The sequence below is a fragment of the Triticum aestivum genome, chromosome 1D, assembly GCF_018294505.1.
Source record: "Triticum aestivum cultivar Chinese Spring chromosome 1D, IWGSC CS RefSeq v2.1, whole genome shotgun sequence".
In the NCBI taxonomy this organism is placed as follows: Eukaryota; Viridiplantae; Streptophyta; class Magnoliopsida; order Poales; family Poaceae; genus Triticum; species Triticum aestivum.
The window spans coordinates 406,877,615-406,886,936 of NC_057796.1; the positions used below are offsets into that span (position 1 = coordinate 406,877,615).

The 9,322-nt window shown below is 44.4% G+C and overlaps 1 long non-coding RNA gene across 1 annotated transcript; it reads right to left on the reverse strand.

The window, feature by feature from the left end:
• Positions 1-4,107: 4,107 nt before the first annotated feature.
• LOC123182441 (uncharacterized) lies at positions 4,108-7,516 on the reverse strand. The gene is made up of 5 exons (XR_006492144.1): positions 6,934-7,516; positions 6,717-6,844; positions 5,763-5,879; positions 5,026-5,073; positions 4,108-4,320 (listed from the first exon to the last, which is right to left on the reverse strand). It is a non-coding gene; the product is annotated as an uncharacterized lncRNA (long non-coding RNA).
• Between the last annotated feature and the right edge of the window lie 1,806 nt (positions 7,517-9,322).

Consider the following 9,322-nt stretch of genomic DNA (forward strand, 5'->3'; position numbering starts at 1 on the left):
CGGCGCGAGGATCAAGGAGTCCCTGCCTACCCGCTTCGCTTACTGCGCCACACCCCGTCCCGCGCGCTTCTCCAAATTTCGAATCCCGCGGGATCTGGGAACTGCAAAGCGGCCGATCGCACAAAATATATCCCATTCCAATCTACTCGAAGATATGCAGCATAATACACTCGGTAATTCCAGAAGCCACAATCGATCAAGGCGACTGACGAAGGGTTAAAGTATCAGTATGCTTTCAAGACCTTGTGGAAATGCCTCCGAAGCATTGAATCAGGTCGGAATCAATTTCAACCCTTCTTCACTCGGTCCTCAATCCATTCGGGGGCTAATGACGATGACATGTACCTAGGGTAGGGTCTTAGGCCTGACCTAGACACCCTACCCAAGGACACTACCCTAGAGTCCAAGACCTACAAGGTTCAGCATAAGATACCGATTGGAATCCTCATGAAGTGCAATCCACTCGAGGAGAGATTCCACTCGACCATGATAACTTCACTTGACCATACAAGAACCCACTCGGAGTACAGAAGGCCTAAAGTCGCCCCAGGATGAGAATGGTCAGGCATTCACTCCGTAGTCATAAAGATCATTTATTACGGGCGTTACTAGTAACGTTCAGGTCATAACTCACATTGAACTCCTGTGTAATGGAGGGCGGTGAGGGGTTAGGCGTACTCTATATAAGCCTCCCCTCCCCTCTGGCATAAGGGTTCGCACCCCCTGTAACTATTTCACACATCCAGTCGACAAGCCTCCACGGCACCGAGACGTAGGGTTGTTACCTCCTCCGAGAGGGGCCTGAACTCATAAATTTGTGTGTACAACCTTGCCGTAGCTAGGACACTGCCCTCTCCTACGTACCCCCTACTCTTACTATCAGAATCATTCCTACTGTCGTGGGAACGATTTCGACAATAATAAGGGGTTGGGTTCTCATTCTTCTCCCTCGACTCTCTCGCCATTGGTCTCAGGACTTAGATCGGGCATGGGGATCCGTTCTCCTCTCTCTCATTGTAATCTCTGGATACATACTTCTCCGGAGCACGAGACGTAGGGTTGTTATCTCCATCGTGAGAGGCTCGAACTCGCTAAAACCACCATGTCACCCGTATGCATCTCGATAGATCATGCTCCTTTACCCCATCCCTTATTATTGTCGGAATCGTTCCCATGACAGGTGTAATATACGAGCTATGTGTGTAGTCTATATATCACGCACGCCACCACCATAGTTTCTCCATGCCTGTTCTTACTATGGTGATTAAGGTTCCCATGGTTGCGGCCACACTAAGTGTTCTTCGTTACTCCCCTATGCAAAGGTGGGGAAGAGAGGATATTACTGTCACCTCTTTACCCCTACATCCCAACCTTTTACAACGATAGTAATATGCTCCATTGCCATACAAAGTGAAAATGCTGAGTGGGCCCCTTTCACAACATTCATGGAGGCAATTAAATCAAACATTCAAAAGAGGGTCTCATATCTCAATATGTGCTCAACACCTATACATACTAGGGTTCATCCATATCCCTCGTAGAACTAAGGAGATAGCAACCATCATATGAATGACGGTGACAAACATGAATGACATATCAGACTAATACACGGAGGAATCCAAATCCTCTAGGGTTCAGTATCACAATTGAATGGAGATGGGATCACGGTGAATACATTGATGGACATGGTTGATGCCGGCATCTCTTTGTACGGGTTATGGTGAAGACGATGCCCTCCTTGTCAATTTCCCCTTGGATCCCTTCCGGAGGCTAGGATTTTCTATTCTGGATGTGTTTCGGGTGTCACGCTATGTCCACTCTTCGATCCGATCTTACATGGGTAATATACTTGACCAGGAGGAGTCGGCGGTAGCTGGTATGACCGGCAGTACGAGCGCGCGCGATCGTACCTGATACCATCACTTGCTCTGGAGCCTTTGTAGTGACTATATTCTTCTCCAATTTGCTTCTCCCTTTTATGGTAGTCTCTTATCATGATATTTACACCATATTCCTGGTATTCGCTCCTTATGCCTGAAAGTACCTTTGTGGTTGAAATCCTGGCGAAAACAGGAAAATGAGGCGTGCGAACGCGATAAAATCCCATAAAACCTACAACTAAGGTGCAAAACAAAAGGCAAAAATAACACAAAATATGGACTCTTCACATTGCCATTACCAAGTATAACCCTCTCGGGTCAGGCCTAGGGTTTTCAACATGGATCTCGAGATGGCGTACTCAAAAAGTACCGCCGAATCGGAGTCGATCATGTGTTGTCACAACCAATTTTTCGTGATCCCAACAACTACATGTGACTGGCTAGAAATATCACCGCACCCGTTGCACAACAATACCCTCTGCGTCAAGCCGCCATCCATAAATTGCATCTCACTGCTGAAGACAAATAGGTTGGAGTGTCAGCCGCCAAAACCCACAAAGGAGCCTTCCAGCTGCATCTTGCAACCTTGCTAGAATGAGTCGTGGCACTAGGCACCGGATATAAAGAGAGGAACCCCTCATGAAGACCCATCGGTGGCCATTGCAGTCCACAGATCCAGTGAGATAGCACCATCACATGCAACGCATTGTTGCCCTGTCCTAGGGAACCAATGTGAGGCCATACCTGCTGGGAAACATTGCATCGAAAACAAAAAAAATTCTACACGCAAGATCTATGCATGGAGATGCATAGCAACGAGAGGGGAGAGTGTGTCTACGTACCCTCGTAGACCGTAAGCGGAAGCGTTTGTTAATGCGGTTGATGTAGTCGAACTTCTCCGCGCTCCAACCGATCGAGTACCGAACGTATGACACCTCCACGTTCAACTTGGTGACGTCCTCTGCCTTCTTGATTCAGCAAGACGACAAGGTAGTGGATGAGTTCCGGCAGCACGGCGGCGTGGTGACGGTGATTGTGAAGCTATCTCCGCAGGGCTTCGCCTAAGCACTACGAAAATATGACCGAGGGTGTAAATGGTGGAGGGGGGCGCCGCACACGGCTAAGCAATTGTCGTGGTTAAGTCTGGCACCTCCCACCCACATATATATAGGTGGGGGAGAGGGGAAAGGCCAAGGGGCGCCCCAAGTAGGTCCGAATCCTACTTGGGCTCTTGCCCTTGGCGCGCCCCCCTTTCGATATTTGTCGGAGAGGGAAAGGAAAGGGGGAAGAGAGAAGGAAGGGGGAGGCCGAATCCCCCCTTTCCTTTCCCCCACTTGGCCGACTGCCATAGGGGGGTGCGCCAGCCCCTTGTGGGCTAGTGTGCTCCCCTCTAATGGCCCAATGGGCCCATTACCCTCTCGGGGGTGTCCGGTACCCCCTCCGGTATTCCGATGACTACCCGGTACACTCCGAAACACTTCTGATGTCCGAATACCATCGTCTTATATATCAATCTTTACCTCTGAAACATTCCGGAGTGCCTCGTCATGTCCTGATCTCATCCTGGACTCCGAACAACATTCAGTCACCAAATCATATAACTCATATAACACTAAATCGTCAACGAACGTTAAGTGTGCGGACCCTACGGGTTCGAGAACTATGTAGACATGACCGAGACACCTCTCTGGTCAATAACCAATACTACAAGAAATATTTCAACTTGCGACCATCACTATTGGTCGCTGAATGGTAATTGTTTTTTATTTGCGACCTTTTTATGACCAAAAACAATCGGTCAAAAGCTGACAGTCTTTAATGAAAATTAACGACCTTCTCTATGACAACAAAGGGTCGTTGGTGCTACGACCTTTTGTTTTGGTCGCTGGTTGTCTGCCCAGGCCACGTCGGATCCAACATGGCAAGCTGATGTGGCAAAATTGCGATGAAATGAAAAGGTCATTGATTAGAATCAGCCCGGTCCAATTCGATGTCTATATGGGACAAGCCCAACAATTCAGCCCATTAAATATATTTTTCGTGTTAACTACATGGGCCTGGCCAATATTTCAACATTTCTATTTTCTAGGCCATGACTATTGATTTTCTTTTTTCTGCCATATTATTTTCATGCTGGTCCCACTGGTCAGGTTGGTCCCACTTGTCATGCTAATTTCATAGTTGGACCCACACATTAAAGAATTCAAAGTTTGACAAACAATTTTCATATGTGGGTCCCCTTGGTCACGTTTCCATTTCACAGGTATTGGAATTATATACACAATCAATATTTCAAACAAAGTAGAGAGCAAATGAAATTCATTCAAAACAACACTAAATTAGTCTATTACAATCTTTACACTCTGCCTAATATTACAATACATAATATCCTACTCTTGCTGATAGGCTTCACGGCTTCACACTTGTCTTCGTACTTCACCTGTGCAAAAAAAATAAGAATAAGAACCTGTAGACATCATCAAACATAGCTTATAAGCAAGAATTGACAACAAATTCCATGAACATAAATAGTAGACTAGCACTAACCAGTATGTGTTCATGGAATGACTAAAATGTACTCACTAGCTAGGTATTTTTGGAATATGGTATACTGACATGTGCAGCTCTTAACTTACTATACTATTAGAAGACGTGAAAAATCATTCAAAAATATTTAAAGTACACATGAGAAACTAAATTGACCAAATATACCAAACCAAGCATACTAAGAACGAGTTCAATCAAAACCAAGGCATGTTAAAATTTAAGCACCAGTAGAACAGATATACCAAACCAGACCATGATCATCATGCATCAGGATTTATGGTTCTAGCAAAACATCAAATAGACAGGATACACACAATAGGCATAAGGTCAGCTGACTATTAAGGGCTTTCCCTTAGATTACAAACAATTATGTGTATAAGTCAATTATATTCAAGTAGTGAGATGCGCAACAGTGGGCAGTAACCAGCCAATCAAATTAGTATCGTACAAAATTACACGTACAGCCACGGCACTTGAGCTCACACGCCAAAGCAGAATCCTATTAAACATCCATCTTTTCTGCACCATGGGATTTTCACGTAGCATACTGCATGTTCGAATGTGTTGAACATAACTTAACAAATTGGTAGATACACACCTTCATCCGCATCAGCTGAAGCTTCAGCAGCTTTGTTGTTTCCTGATCCTGAAAAACAACATTAAGAACATTTGATTATTCCATCGACCAAGAGAACTCGTAATACAAAATCAACTCAGTTCCTACGGCACCGTCAATAAAATGATCAAATTGTCTTCTCATGATCAGAGTTTCACATGTCTGTGTGTAAGGCAAAACCAAGGAATGCATCAAGCCAATTACATGTTTTTCTTTTCTAAACTGCATAGGAAATGATAATTTGATATTCGGGTCAAATGTGAACAGAAATATGGTTAACTTTGGGGCACTTGGTAAGTAATATTAATTAATATTTGCTCTGATGTGCATTTGTTTGTCAATTGCCATTACACAAAATAGAATATAATGTTTCATTGGGGCAGAACATACATGTTTGGCCTGGACAGAACTGGTCGACTACGAAATAAATAGGGAAACACAAACAAACATGGCCCAATAGGATACCAAGCAACTGGGCATTTTAACCGCTTAAAACCGGTTACGAGTTCGACAAGAAAATATTAGCAGCGCCATTTCCTAATATAACCGGTGAACCACAATAGCAAGTGTAATAAATGGCGAGTACTGGCAGTACTGAATGTAAAACATGCATGGTCTAATCCAAGACCAGCTGCAGCCACGGCATCGATCAACCTTCATTTAGTTGGGAACAACCTTGTAAACTACTCAAATTAAAACATTCTGGAGCAGAAGCTTACTTGAAGGGCAAAGAACTAGGTGTTGAGGTTCTGGGAGTTCTGCAGGATGTGCACCACTTGCAGCCACATGTCAGGGTTATTTTGCAGATCCCGCAGTATCAGATCAGTGGCACTCCTCTGAAACAAGGCAGCCCATTTCCAGTCAACATAAACCACAGTAGCAGTAACACAACGGCAGCGCTGCACACCCAGACCCATCTACGATAGCATGCAATCGGTCTCGAGGATGGACAAGTAGAAACAGTTGTTCAGAAAGGAAGCACATTTGACTGAAGTACCAATTTTCAAAGTTTGTATAGCATCATGAATAGGCAGCTGTAAATCATATGTTACCACACTAGAATGCTATCTAGAAAGAAAGATACATCTAATTGATTTAAGGTTTCTACTGTTCTTATTTCACTTTAATGAAGGTGAAGTCTGTTGCCAGAAAGTGCAACCACTTATGCATATAACTGATTTAACTTCAGAATACAGTAAATTTGACGCCACATATGCAAATACTCTCTTAAGAACAATATATGGGTGCACTTCTTGTCCGCAAACAACTAAAGCAATATCAGTTCCCCAGAATTGGTAAGGATTTCCAGGTTGAGTAATATTGCAGCTCCTATTTATGCATGGGAGGTTTGGACCAGTGACTAAATAGATCAAGATTATCACTAAACCATACTTCCATAGTGGGAACACATGTCTTTATAGTTCTGCCTAACAACGTTAGCTGTCAGCATTTGACCTTGATGATAATCTAATAAACATAAATTGTTTTGGTCTCTCTTCACCCATGCATGAATGCACACATAGTACAAATGAACGGCCGTGACTTCGACTTCGGTGGATACTTAGCAAATACAGAACCAATCTCCATGGCAAATAGCACATACACGAACAGGGGGGCTTCATAGGTGAAGTAATCAAACATTGCAGGAACAGTAAGATGAGGGGGAAATTCACCTTCGGAGATCCAGCAGGAACCAACGCGAGCCAGGGCGGCGAGGAGCAACGTCATGAGCCCTGAAGCCATCACGCTGTGCATGGGCATCAGCGACTCCAAGCAGGTGCTGCTCATCTCCAGCGGCGACCTCCACATACCGTAACGTAAGCACCAAAGTTTTCATCCAGATCGAAGATACAGAAGGAAGAATCCTGGAAGCAAGGGCGTTCGTCGTACCTTAGGGCGAGGCGGGCGTGGGGAGGAGAGGAGAGGAGCCGCCTCGAGGGGGCTGCTGGCCCGAAGCGGGAGCGGGAGCCGCCTCGATGGTGGTGAAGACGGGCTTGCGCAGCTGCATGGCGGTCTTCGCGGCCGCGGCGGCCGGGGCGTCAGAGGCGGCCGCGGGCTGCGCGGGGGAGGGGGCGGGAGCGCCGCGATTGGCCGCGGGGCGGGGATTCGCCGTCGACATCTCGCCGGAACCCTAAACCCTCGGCTTCTCCGCCATGGCCACGAGCGGGGGTAGAGCACCAGTGTGTTAGGGGTCGGGTGGGGGCGGAGCGGGGAGTGCCGGGGCGATCGCAGCGACGGCAGGGGTGGAGGGACGGAACCCTAGAGCGTCGGCCGACCTGCTCGACTCGATCTGGGGCATAGGGTAGGGAGAGATGGTGAGGGGAGGGAGGGACGAGGTCGGCGGCGGTGGGTGAGGACGACTGCGAGGTCGGCGGTGGGCGGGAGAGGCGGGGAGAGGACTGGAGCGGGGAAAGGAGGCCGGGGATGGGGAGGAGGTGGCGGCGGCTGCGAGGAGAGGTGGGGTGCGATGGGGGAAGGGGTCGATGGGATCTGAGCTAGGGTTTGGGCTGCGGGTGGGGTATCTCTTTTTCATTTTATTTTCTTTTTTCTGTAGATAGATGGATAGATGGATCTGGGATGGAGAGATGGATGGTTGGATGGATGGGCGCCATTTCATCGATCCGTTGGAACAGTTCTGATTGGTTGGGAGAATCAGTGATTTAAAATAGTTTCCAAGTATTAAAAATAGAGAGATTTTGTGAAGCAGCTATCAATTTTTTTGCAAAGGGCACCACACAAATTTTCACTAGAGTTAGACCACATTTTATGATTGAGGACCAATTTGTATGCATTTTTTATCTTTCTAGCTATTTTTAATCATTTTTTGAGTGGTAAAAATGGGTTTTTTTTAAGAACCTACCAAATATTTGTTGCAAAATTGGACTCCATCAATTTTCTAAAATACTAGTCCATTTTACGATTGACAAAATGGTTGGGTGTCAAAAGCTTTGATTCACCTCTCGTGAAAAGGAAAAAATTCTGCCGATTCAGTTGGAAGAGGGTCAAATTTGACTGCAGCTGCCTCATAGTTTGCTCTTTATTTTTCTCAAAAATCATTTCTAAGTACAAAAGTATTTATTTAATCAGAGAAACACCAAAAGTTTTTCAAGATTCAACCACTAGCTAGGAACGGTCATGCGGGCCGTTTTGACCGCATTTTGAAACGGGCATGAAAAATAAAAAAATAAAAAATTGGAAAACCTTCGCATGGTGTCATTATATGTGGCCAAGTTCCCAGGAAAAATAATAAACTTGTAATACGACAATTATTTTGAAAAGTGTTCTTAAAAACGAGTTATCATGTGTGGAGATCAATGGCTTTCAAGCCATGGGAACAATATTATGGCCACATAATTGCATAGTTTCTTCAAATGATCTCATATTGTGCACAACGGTGCATATTGGAATGACAAACAATGTTGCCTAAGGAAGTTTTCATTTTCTTTGGACGAAAAAATCATTTTCCATTTTTCGAGCGCCCAAAATGAGGTTTTTTTTTGTGAAGAACCTACCAAATAATTGTTGCAAATTGGATCAAATCAATTTTCTAAAATACTAGGCCATATTTAATGCAACTGACCATATGGTTGGTTGTCAAAAGCTTTTATCCACCTAAAAGACAAATTTCTGTCGATTAAGTTGGAAGCGGGTCCAATTTGAACTACAGCTGCCTCATAGTGTGGTATTTATTTTTCCCAAAAATCATTTTTAGGTACAAAAGTATCTATTTAATCAGAGAAACACCAAAAGTTTTCCAAGATTCAACCACTAGCTAGGAACGGTCATGCCACCGTTTTGACCGCATTTTGAAATGGGCATGAAAATTTCAAAACAAAAATCAAAAAATTGGAAAACCTTCGCATTGTGTCATTATATGTGGCCAAGTTCCCAGGAAAAATAATAAACTTGTAATACGGCAATTATTTTTAAAAAATGTTCTCAGAAACGAGCTATCATGTGTGGAGATCAATGGCTTTCAAGCCAAATGATCAATATTATGGCCACATTCATGGCATAGTTTGTTCAACTAATCTCATATTGTTTAAAAGGGTGCATATTGGAATGGCGAACAATGTTTCCTAAGAAAGTTTTCATTTTCTTTGGACGAAAAACTCATTTTCCATTTTTCGAGCACCCAAAATGAGGTTTTTTTGTGAAGAACCTACCAAATAATTGTTTCAAAATTGGACCAAATAAATTTTCTACAATACTAGGCCATATTTAATGCACAATTGACCAAAATGGTTGGGTGTCAAAAGCTTTTATCCACCTCTCGTAA